The 12,193-nt window shown below is 41.1% G+C and overlaps 1 protein-coding gene across 3 annotated transcripts in view; it reads right to left on the bottom strand.

The window, feature by feature from the left end:
• EXTL3 (exostosin like glycosyltransferase 3) overlaps positions 1–12,193 on the bottom strand; it is a 165,663-nt gene that overhangs the window by 152,766 nt on the left and 704 nt on the right. The window lies entirely within an intron of this gene.

Genomic DNA, 12,193 nt, shown 5'->3' with positions numbered 1-12,193 from the left:
CCCAACAAAGAAAAGTCCGGGGCCCGATGGCTTCACAACGGAATTCTACCAAATATTCAAAGAAGAACTAACTCCTATCCTTCTCAAACTATTTCAAAAAATTCAAGAGGAAGGAAGACTTCCAAGTTCCTTTTATGAGGCGAGCATAATTCTGATTCCAAAACCAGGCAAAGACAACACAAAGAAAGAAAATTATAGACCAATATCTCTGATGAATATAGATGCTAAAATCCTCAACAAAATATTAGCAAACGGGATCCAACAATATATGGAAAAAATCATACACCATGATCAAGTGGGATTTATTCTGGGGAGGCAAGGCTGGTACAATATTTGTAAATCAATCAATGTGATTCATCACATAAACAAAAAGAAGGAGAAAAACCATATGATAATTTCAATAGATGCAGAAAAAGCATTTGATAAAATCCAGCACCCATTTATAATCAAAACTCTCAGCAAAGTGGGAATACAGGGAACATACCTCAACATGATAAAAGCCATCTATGAGAAACCCACAGCCAACATCATACTCAATGGGCAAAAATTAAAAGCAATACCCTTAAGATCAGGAACAAGGCAGGGGTGCCCCCTTTCACCACTCTTATTTAACATGGTCCTGGAAGTCCTAGCCACAGCAATCAGACAAGAAGAAGAAATAAAAGGCATTCAAGTTGGAAAAGAAGAAGTAAAACTATCATTATTTGCAGATGATATGATATTGTATATAGAAAACCCTAAAGTCTCAGTCAAAAAGCTACTGGACCTGATAAATGAATTCAGCAAAGTGGCAGGATATAAAATCAATACTCAGAAATCAGAGGCATTTTTATATACCAACAATGAACAGTCAGAAAGAGAAATTAAGGAAACAATCCCCTTCACAATTACAACCAAAAAAATAAAGTACCTAGGAATAAACTTAACCAAGGAGACTAAAGACTTGTACTCGGAAAATTACAAAGCATTGATAAAAGAAATCAAGGAAGATACAAACAAGTGGAAGTATATACCGTGCTCATGGTTAGGAAGAATAAACATCATTAAAATGTCTATTTTACCCAAAGCAATCTATAAATTCAATGCAATACCAATTAAAATACCAATGACATACTTCAAAGATATAGACCACATATTCCAAAAATTTATATGGAACCAAAAGAGAACACGAATAGCCTCAGCAATCTTAAAAAAGAAGAATAAAGTGGGAGGTATCACACTTCCTGATATCAAGTTATACTACAAGGCCATTGTACTCAAAACAGCCTGGTACTGGCATAAGAACAGGCATACAGATCAATGGAACAGAACAGAGAACCCAGAAATAAACCCACAGTTCTATGGACAACTGATATTTGACAAAGGAGGTAAGGAAATACAATGGAGTCAAGACAGACTCTTTAACAAATGGTGTTGGGAAAATTGGACAGCTCCCTGCAAAAAAATGAAACTAGACCACCAGCTTACACCACTCACAAAAATAAACTCAAAATGGATAAAAGACTTAAATGTAAGCCATGAAACCATACGCATCTTAGAAGAAAACATAGGCAGTAAGCTCTCGGACATCTCTTGGAGCAATCTATTTGCTGATTTATCTCCACAGGGAAGTGAAATAAAAGACAGGATAAACAAATGGGACTATATCAAACTAAAAAGCTTTTGCACAGCTAAAGACAACAAGAACAGAATAAAAAGACAAACTACACAATGGGAGAACATATTTGACAATACATCTGATAAGGGGTTAATAACCAAAATTTATAAAGAACTTGTAAATCTCAACACCAGGAAGACAAACAACCCAATCCAAAAATGGGCAAAAGAGATGAATAGACACTTCTCCAAAGAGGACATACAGATGGCCAATAGGCATATGAAAAAATGCTCAACATCACTAATCATTAGAGAAATGCAAATTAAAACCACAATGAGGTATCACCTCACACCAGTCAGAATGGCGCTCATCAACAAAACAACACAGAATAAGTGCTGGCGAGGATGTGGAGAAAAGGGAACCCTCCTGCACTGCTGGTGGGAATGCAGACTGGTGCAGCCACTGTGGAAAACTGTATGGAGATTCCTCAAAAAACTGAAAATCGAACTGCCTTTTGACCCAGCTATCCCACTTTTAGGAATATACCCCAAGGACACCATAGAACGGCTCCAAAAGGAGAAATGCACCCGCATGTTTGTGGCAGCATTGTTCACAATAGCAAAGTTCTGGAAACAGCCCAAGTGTCCGTCAGAGGACGAATGGATTAAAAAGCTTTGGTACATATATACTATGGAATACTACTCAGCCATAAGAAATGATGACATCGGATCATTTACAATAACATGGATGGACCTTGACAACATTATACAGAGTGAAATAAGCCAGAAAAAAAACTAAGATGAATCCATACATAGAAGGGACATAAAAATGAGACTCAGTCATGAACATGAATGTGATGGCAACAGGGGTGGGGGGTGGGGGGAGGGGGGAGGGGTGAAGAAGGAGAGAGGGGTTGGGGGAGGGGAGGGGCACAAAGAAAACCAGATAGAAGGTGACAGAAGACAATTTAACTTTGGGGGAGGGATATACAGCACAATCAAATGTCAAAATAATCTAGAGATGTTTTCTCTCAACATATGTACCCTGATTTATCAATGTCACTGCATTAAATTTAATAAATATAAAAACAATTTTTTATGGGAAAAAAAAACATGAGATGTGGAACACACTCGCTTCCAGGGGGTGTAAGCTGTAAACATGAGTGTAGCACAGGGTGTCTAGGGAGTGGTCGGAAGAGGAGCCTAGACAAGTGAGAAGGGACCAGACCAGATACTCTATGGTTTAAGAATAGTTAAAAAGTTTGGACTTTATCCTGGTCCAGGTGTGACTCAATCATTTTTTCCCCTGGCTAGCTTAGATAAGATTAGAATATTTGAAAGGGAATTTTTGCTAAAACACAAAGGGAAAAGTAAACAAACACAAAGGGAAAAGCAAACATACAAAAGCATAAAAATGAACAGCTCACAAGCCTCATTCTAGAAGAAAACGGGCACTGTTGTTCAGTGTCCAGAAATTGTTAATGTGGATACGCTGAGAAGCACAGTGGTGACAGTGAGACCTGTAACATTAAAAAAAAGAACAGCAGCTCACAGATCCCAGACTTCTAAGCCTGCTTCTTCACTAAGTTCTAGTCCCAGACGGGCTGAGCTCAGAGAGCTGGTAGATAATGGTCCAGCCCAAGCCATCTTCCTCTCTTCAGTCTACCTGTGTTGGCCCAAAAACAGCCTGCCACATCTTTAGGGCCCCAAACTGAGGCCAATGAGAGTTCTGCTCCTTCTGGATTTCATCTCTAAATACTTACCTCTGGCCAGTCTTGCTCACACTGAGGTTGGCTTAGTTTCTGCCGCTGCCCTGACCCCTGGAGGCCTATTCTAGATTGGGGATCAGAAAACACTTTCTGCAAAGGGCCCCGTGGTCAATATTTTAGGATGAGCAGGCGTATTTGTGTCACAGCTACTCAGCTCTGCTGTTGCAGCACGAAAGCAACCTCTGCCAATATGGGAACAAAAGGATATGGCTGTGTTCCAATAAAACTTTATTTATAGACTCATGTTTGAATTTTATATCATTTTCATGAATTTTATATCATATGTTATGAAATATTATTCTTCTTTCGATTTTTTCAACCATTTAAATAGGTAAAAGCATTCTTAGCTCACCCACTGGACAAAAACAAAGGGCCAGATGTGGCCAGTGGCCAAGAGTTTGCTGACTCTGTTCAGAGTACTAACACCCAGGGCAGAGATGGCCTCTTTCACTTTTTCCTGATTGATTTATTATTATAACTGATACTAGTAATACTATATATACCAATCAGGTCCCAGGTGGTATGTACCACAGAGAGCTGCTTTGAAGAATAAATGAAATAATGCATGTAATAAAGCACTTAACATAAGGCTTCATCTCAGTTAAGCATCAATAATTGTCAGCTACTATTATGTATTAGTGTTTATATATCTTATCTCTGATCAGTGAAATAATTCATACAAGGTCTTTTTTCTTTTCTTTTTTTTTCTTTTGAAAGAGAGGCAGGGAGAGAAAGAGACAGGAACATTGAGCTGCTCCTGTATGTGCCCTGACCAAGGAATCAAACTGGTAACCTCTATGCTCCGGGACAATGTGCCAACCAACTAAGCTATCTGGCCAGGGCTTAATTTTTATTGCTTTTTATACAGATAGAAAGAGGAAGAAAGAGAGAGGGGAGGAGAAGGGAAGCATTCATTTGTTGTTCCACTCAGTCATGCATTCTTTGGTTGCCCTGAGCGCCCTGACTGGGGATTGAACCTGCAACCTTGTTGTTTCAGGACGATGTTCTTAACCAACTGAGCTAACTGGCCAAGGCCAAGGTAGATATTAATATCCCACTGAGGACCAAAAAAATTGAGTCATTTGTGAAATCACATTATCTATTAAGTGTAAGAACTAGGAGCTGAACCAGATTTATCTGACTTCAAAGCCCATGGCCTTCCCACTACATCATAACCTCCTGTTACTCTGAAGTAACAGGCTGGAGATTAACTGCTGGTCTCCCCATCACCAGCGGCCATTTGTGTCCCTAGAGACTGCCATCTTGTGTCAAGAGTAGCACAGCCTGACCTGTGGTGGCGCGGTGGATAAAGCGTCGACCTGGAAACGCTGAGGTAGCTGGTTCAAAACCCTGGGCTTGCCTGGTCAAGGCACATATGGGAGTTGATGCTTTCTGCTCCTCCCTCCCCCTTCTCTCTCTCTCTCTCTCTCTCACTCTCTCCTCTCTAAAAAAAAATTAATAAAAAAACTTTTTTAAATTAAGAGTAGCACAGGGCTTATTCTATTCTTGCTTCAAAACTTAAATGCCTATTGGACCACTTAGCTCTTTTTTCCTGCCAAGGGATCCTCTACCCCACAAAAACAGTAAATAAAATGATGGAACTCAAAAGACAAACCTTTTCCGGCTCAGCTATCTAATCTGCCCACTTCTGCAGGTTCTTCTGATGACTCATCCCCAGGTAACTTCCTGACAGTGACACTCCCAGAATCCTACCAGGGCAGCATTCTAACAGAAAAATATTTTACACGTTCAGTGGTAACTCTAGATACCCACCAAAGATAGAGAGTAGTGTTGTTAGATAAAAACCATTCATCTGCATGGAGTTTTCAGAGTTGTCCATAAATGTTATTGAAGATATTTTACATGGCCTCAAAATTATATTTAAGGGAGCCCATGTGATAAATCCTTCCTTGAAATTAGTTCCAGGGGAAAAAAAATCTTTGCTATAATTGAATCTGTATATTTTATCTTGCCAGGATAAGAAAATGATGTAACCCAACCTGTTTCCTTTTATATCATGGCTTCCAAGAAATTTTAAGGCAGATTCCATGCCAAAATGTCTCATCTCAGGTGCCTCCTAGGATCTATTTCTGCTTCACTGCTATGAACACCTTTATGTTTTATAATTTTAAAAATAGCTAGAACCGCCTGACCTGTGGTGGCGCAGTGGATAAAGCATCGACCTGGAAATGCTGAGGTCGCCGGTTTGAAACCCTGGGCTTGCCTGGTCAAGGCACATATGGAGTTGATGCTTCCAGCTCCTCCCCCCTTCTCTCGCTCTGTCTCTCCCCTCTCTCTCTCTCTCTCTCTGTCTCTCCCTCTCCTCTCTAAAATGAATAAATAAAAATTAAAAAAAAAATAGCTAGAACATACTGTGTGTGTCTCCTAAATGCCAGGCATGGTGCCTTTCCTGCTTGCCTCTCCTTGTTAAGTGGTTTCAAATATGGTGCTTGTTTAACTAAACTACTCTTGTGCCTTATTCTGTAGGTCATGTTTTACCTTGTATCCTATTCCTCAGGTCCCCTGAAAGCAGGCTGGTCAAGCTACTGGATTTTTTTTTAAAAGGGGCTCTATTCACCCTCATGCACACAAGATGAAAAGAGCCAACCTGGCTTTTTCTGTACAGGCCACAAGATGGGGATGTCATTCCATGAAAATCAGGTTGTTTGCAGAATTGCACTGTCTTCTATATCTCTTCCTCTCTCTTGGTACCTCCGCTGGTCTCCATGCATCACCCTGATCTCCATGCACGTGTTCAGAACTCCAGGCAGTCCCCACATTTGGTCTGTGCCAAGGGCGAGCTACATGAGCAGGATGCCCATCCTTTTGCATCTGTAGCCCTAGACACCGTCCTAGTGAGACTCCTCCAGCTCCAGGTGGCTTCGTTGTTGCAATCACAACTCTCTGGCATTTCACACCCTGCCACTTCACCTCATATCACCTCCCCTGTGACTGTACCTGTTCCCCTAACACCTTTCCAGGAGTTGATGAAGGCTTATATAACTAGGAGTTTAAGTCCAAGGTGACTGGCAGACGGCTGTTACTAGATAGAAACATTGGAAACCGGAGAGGATATCTGGCACGACAGTCCCTCAAGTGTTTGAGAATGAATGAATGAATGAACGAACAAACTGACTCATCACCACTTTCCCACCAAAATACCTAGACAAAGCCAGCAACCAGACACCCGAGTCTAAGCACCCAAACTTCTTCACTAATTATAATCTTATGAATTTGCTGCAGCAAGGCTGATAAAAATGGAAATCTTGGGTTTCTTTTTCTGCTTAAGAAAGAAATCCAGCCTGACCTGTGGTGGTGCAGTAGATAAAGCGTCAACCTGGAATGCTGAGGTCCCCGATTCAAAACCCTGGGCTTGCCTGGTCAAAGCACATATGGGAGTTGATGCTTCCTGCTCCTCCCCCCGCCCTTCTCTCTCTCACTCTCCCTCTGTCCCCTGCCTCTCTAAAATAAATAAATAAATAAAATTAAAGAGAAATTAACCAAGTTAATAAAAATAAAAATCTAGAGCACACCTATCTCTCAGCCCAAAGTGGTTTCTTGTCTGTATCAGGCACGACTGTCTGGCAGAGGCCAGGCTTTTGCTTCAAATTCTCCCTTTGCCTGAACTTGCTCAGTGGCTGGGAAAAATGTGATAATGCTGGGCCTCGCTGTTTTCATCTGTAAAAAACGAAGATTGTATTGAATGGTATCTCTGGTACCTTTCAGCCTCACACTTCTGTGATCTGTCTCTGGTAATCCAGCTAGCATTCTTTTATTGGGTGGGGTTTTACAAGATGTCTGTTTTAATTTTGGAAGTACATTTTCTAGTCTTCCTTATCATTACTTTATCACATGCACCTGGACTTTGGTTATCTGTTCATAATGCAGATTTTTTTGGTAGTAAAATACACCATTTTAATCTTTAATAAAGATTACCATTTGGGGGGGTGAGAGAGAGAGAGAAAAGGGAAGAAAGAGGGAGACAGAGAAAAGCATCAACTCGTTGTTCCATTGACTGGTTCTCATATGTGCCTTGACGGGGGCTCAAACCGGTGCCCTAGGGGTTGAGCCCTCACCGGGGCTTGAACCAGGGACCTCAAGGTTGAGTCAGCACCTTCAGAGTCGAGCCAGTGACATCAGGATGGAACTAGCGACTTCGGCCCTCCAGGAAGATTCTCTAGCCACTGCACCACTGGCCAGGACCCATTTTAACCATTTTTAAATGTACAATTCAGAGGCATTAAATACATAAATACTATTGTACAAAAATCACCACCATCAACTCTTCATCTTTCCAAACTAAAACTCTCTACCCAGCAAACAGCAACCTCCCATTCCCCTCTCCTCCTGGCCCCTGCCAGCCACCATTATACTTTTCATTTCTGTCAATTTTACTACTACTGTAACTAGAATTATACAGTTTGTCCTTTTGCTATTGGCTGATTTCACTTAGCATGATGTCCTCAACGTTCATCCATGTTGTAGCATGTGTCAACATTTCCTTCCTTTTTACGGCTGAATAATATTTCATTGTATGAATATACCACTTTTCGTTTATCCATTCTTCCACTGATGTACACGTGAGTTGTTTCTACCTTTTGAGACTTGTTTGGAGGTTCTAGCAGGGGAGCGCAGCTACTCGTATACCCTTGACCAAAGAACGGTCCTCTCCTCTAGCGGGGAAGGTCGTCCTCTTCGACCGAGTGCGCAGCTTCGGGAGGGACGCACATGGAGCAGTGAGGGAGGAAAGGGACAGCTGCCTAGCCAGCCAGATCAGCCGAATCAACCCTGGCAATCAATGGGGTGACAGATGTCGCAGCCAGATCGCCCTCACATCCTCTACCTTTTGAGTATTGTGAACACAGGTGTACAAACATGTCTGAGACCCTTCTTTTGGGTACACACCCAGAAGTGGAACTGCTGGATCACATGGTAATTGCACGTCTACTATTCTGAGGAACTACCACACTGCTCTGTTCAGTGGGACTCTTGCATGGACAGAAGTGCCTAAGAAGCTGGGCACTGCAATCTCATTGCCCTGCTGACTCCTGAGAGGTGTTTCCGGGGTGCAGGTTTGCCTGGAAGGGTTGTCTTGCCTCTTCTGCTAGAGGAGCAGGACCTAGCTGCTATTCAAAATGAGTCCTGCACTAGACAGTAGACCAGGGGCTGCTCCTTACCCTGCTTCTGTATCAGCTTCTGTCAGGTAGGCTAATAATACCCAATTTACAGGGTTTTTATGAGAGGGGTGATGTACACAAAGCACTGAGGTAAGCACTTACAAAATGAAGATATGAACCTTAGCCCACTAACTGCAAAGGACCATTATGAAAACCAAATGAAGTGACGCATAAGAGCGCTAAAACTGGTAATGCATTCTACAAAAGCTAAGTCCTCACCATTTCTTTCCTAATCACTGCTACAGCCTCCTAACAGTTCTTCCTGCCTCCTAGCTTCTTAAGTCAGGCTTCAGAGTGAGCTACCTGAAGCTACTACGGTCCTGTCATTCTCCTGCTCAAGTTTTCAGTGGCTCCCCTCATCCTCGCAAGGCCTCTGTGATCTGACCCTCACCTCTCTCTTCAGTCTTTTTTTTTTTAAGTTGGTTTTTATTTATTAATATAAAATGGCTATCGTTGTAAAGGAAACTTTTTTTTTATAAATAAATTTTTATTTTAATAGGGTGACATCAATAAATCAGTGCACATATATTCAAAGAAAACATGTCCAGGTTATCTTGTCATTCAATTCTGTTGCATACCCATCACCCAAAGTCAGACTGTCCTCCGTCACCCTCTATCTAGTTTTCTTTGTGCCCCTTCCCCTTCCCCTCCCCCTCTCCCTTCCCTCCCCCCCCCCACTCCCCGTAACCACCACACTCTTGTCCATGTCTCTTAGTCTCGTTTTTATGTCCCACCAATGTATGGAATCCTGCAGTTCTTGTTTTTTTCTGATTTACTTATTTCACTCCGTATAATGTTATCAAGATCCCACCATTTTGTTGTAAGTGATCCGATGTCATCATTTTTTATGGCTGAATAGTATACCATGGTGTATATGTGGCACATATTCTTTATCTAATCTTATATTCCTTTTTTTTTTTACAGTGATTAAAGCCTTTAAGCAAACTCTTGGCCAATACAGCAAGAATCCATAAAAGAGTAGTGTCCTTAACATGTTCACCAAGTCCAAGATGGCCCCAACACCATTCCAGATCCCTGAAAAATGCAACCCAAACCCAGTTCAGTCTGTTAGGTCTCTCTTCAGTCTTATCTCTTATTTTTCTGGGCCTCACATCTTGCAGCTTTACCTCTATAATTTTGTTAATGCTATATTTAGTTAATGTTATAATTAGTATCATAATAGAATAAAGTTTTTTTTAATTGGTACCCCAGAGATGGAAGCCAAAGAAGAAATATTTTGAAGTAGTTTATTCCTTTCTCCCTCCAAAATAAGTTGTGTGTTTTTCAACTGAGCTTCTCATGTCTTCATGGCTCTTCTGAGAGATGCTTTTCCTTCCTCAGCATCTGAGAAATATTCTAAGTCCCTATTTATGAAGTCCAGATGACACTGCCCAACAGGAAAGCATTCCCACAGCTATTTTTCATTAGGAGTGGGCTAAAGCAATACATCCAGTCTTGTACTTAATAGGTGCTTGATAAACATCTGCTCAAGAAATGAGTGATTTATGAGTTGTCTGTGCTAACTCCTGTAAACTCCAGTCTATGAACAGAGGTCAGAGTTTTTTGGGGTTTTTTTGCCTCTTTCAGAAGCAAGAACTATGCCAGCTGTGCCATTTTTGAGATAATAAAAGCATTGGAAGGTTGTAAAAGCAATGGGCCAACTGTTTAAATTAACCTAACATGCATAGTATTTACAGTTAACATGGAAAACATCTCATCTGCTTATTTTTAGGGAGGCCATTAATTTGTCTATAAGTTTCTTTATATGGGTATCAGTGTGTTTGCACATGAATCTTATGAGGCTATATGGGCTTACTGATGCTGGCAATCTACTGTGCAAAGCTATCTTTAACATGTCCTTAACTGCTTCTTCGGAGCTTCAAACGGTGCCCTCTAGTTCTTATGGGTTGTTGTTGACTATTAATGACTTACTAAATCTTTGTTTTATCTTTTGTGCATATTGCCACTAAACTGAGGATGTCTACTAGCTAAGGTTTTTTATCCTTGCTTTTAATCTTTTAAAGGTTTGTAGCTTTTTACTCACAAACATACAACTCTTTGAAATGAATATTAATGTCAGATAGAGAAAATATTAGACATAATAAACAATTCAAATTTCCATATTTTTATGGCAAACTGACACTTCCGAAGAAAAGCTTCCAGAGATAGGGTTAAGGGCCATTAAGAAATTCTGCTTAACAAAGACTTAGAATCCTGCCTGACCAGGCGGTAGCGCAGTGGATAGAGCATTGGACTGGGATGCGGAGGACCCAGGTTCGAGACCCCAAGGTAGCCAGCTTGAGCGCGGGCTCATCTGGTTTGAGCAAAAGCTCACCAGCTTCAACCCAAGGTTGCTGGCTCAAGCAAGGGGTTAGTCTGCTGAAGACCCGCAGTAAAGGCACATATGAGAAAGCAATCAATGAACAACTAAGGTGTTGCAACGAGCAACGAAAAACTAATGATTGATGCTTCTCATCTCTCCGTTCCTGTCTGTCCCTGTCTATCCCTCTCTGACTCTCTCTGTCTCTGTAAAAAAAAAAAAAAAAAAAAAGACTTAGAATCCTGATAACTCCTAGATTCTTTTCTTGGGCATAGATGAGATGATGACACCTGTTTTGAAATAATTTAAACGAATTTCTTATATTTGATTATCTCAAGTCAAGAGGTATGGCCAACAAAGAAAAGGAATCTGTGTTCTTTTTTTTTTTTTTTTAGAGACAGAGAGTTAGACAGGAATGGAGAGAGATGAGAAGTATCAATCATCAGTTTTTAGTTGTGACACCTTAATTGTTCATTGAATGCTTTCTCATATGTGCCTTGACCGTGGGCCTTCAGCAGACCGAGTAACCCCTTGCTCGAGCCAGCGACCTTGGGTACAAGCTGGTGAGCTTTGCTCAAACCAGATGAGCCTGCACTCAAGTTGGCGACCTCAGGGTCTCAAACCTGGATCTTCTGCATCCCAGTCCGATGCTCTATCCACTGCGCCACCGCCTGGTCAGGCAGGAATCTGTGTTCATTCATAGCATTTTACATTTGGAAGGAACAATAAAAATAATTTTATCATCCAACCTCTTCTTAAAAGCAGAAATGTTTGGGAACCAGCCTTGCCTGATTTCCCATCTTGCACCTTTTACTATCAGCTAATTTGTTAATCAGGATCATGTTCACCCAAAGAATATATTGTTTAGGTAGTTTTCCTAAGTATAACCTTGATTGCTAAACAATAAAAGAAACTGCTTGGATTTCAAAAGTAAAATCAATTGATATATATTGGAATAAACATAATATAGGGTGAGGGTTTTAAAGAAAAATATACCTTTAAAAATATAATGTGGTCTACATTGGGGATAAGGAATCAGAGGACTAAGTGCTTTTTTTCTGAGGCTTTAGAAGTGGGCAGAGGTGGAGTTACTTTAGAACTGCAGCCTGGAGCTTTCAGGTTGGCATTGCTACACGTTGGCATTATCACCAAGGGGTGTTAGGATAACAGGAAGCGGGACTGAACAGAGGAAGCCCAGTGTGACCCAGAAACAGACTGAGGAGGACAGACACCAACAACCTAAAGCTATCCCAGCTGCCCGATATGCCAGTGCTTCTATCTGCCAAACTTTACTTTTTGAAACGTTCAAAGTGTGGGATCCCCAAACTAGG

Source organism: Saccopteryx bilineata, chromosome 1, assembly GCF_036850765.1.
Source record: "Saccopteryx bilineata isolate mSacBil1 chromosome 1, mSacBil1_pri_phased_curated, whole genome shotgun sequence".
Taxonomy (NCBI): Eukaryota; Metazoa; Chordata; class Mammalia; order Chiroptera; family Emballonuridae; genus Saccopteryx; species Saccopteryx bilineata.
The sequence above is the reverse complement of the archived record's forward strand: the minus strand, read 5'-3'. Positions and strand labels throughout refer to the sequence as shown.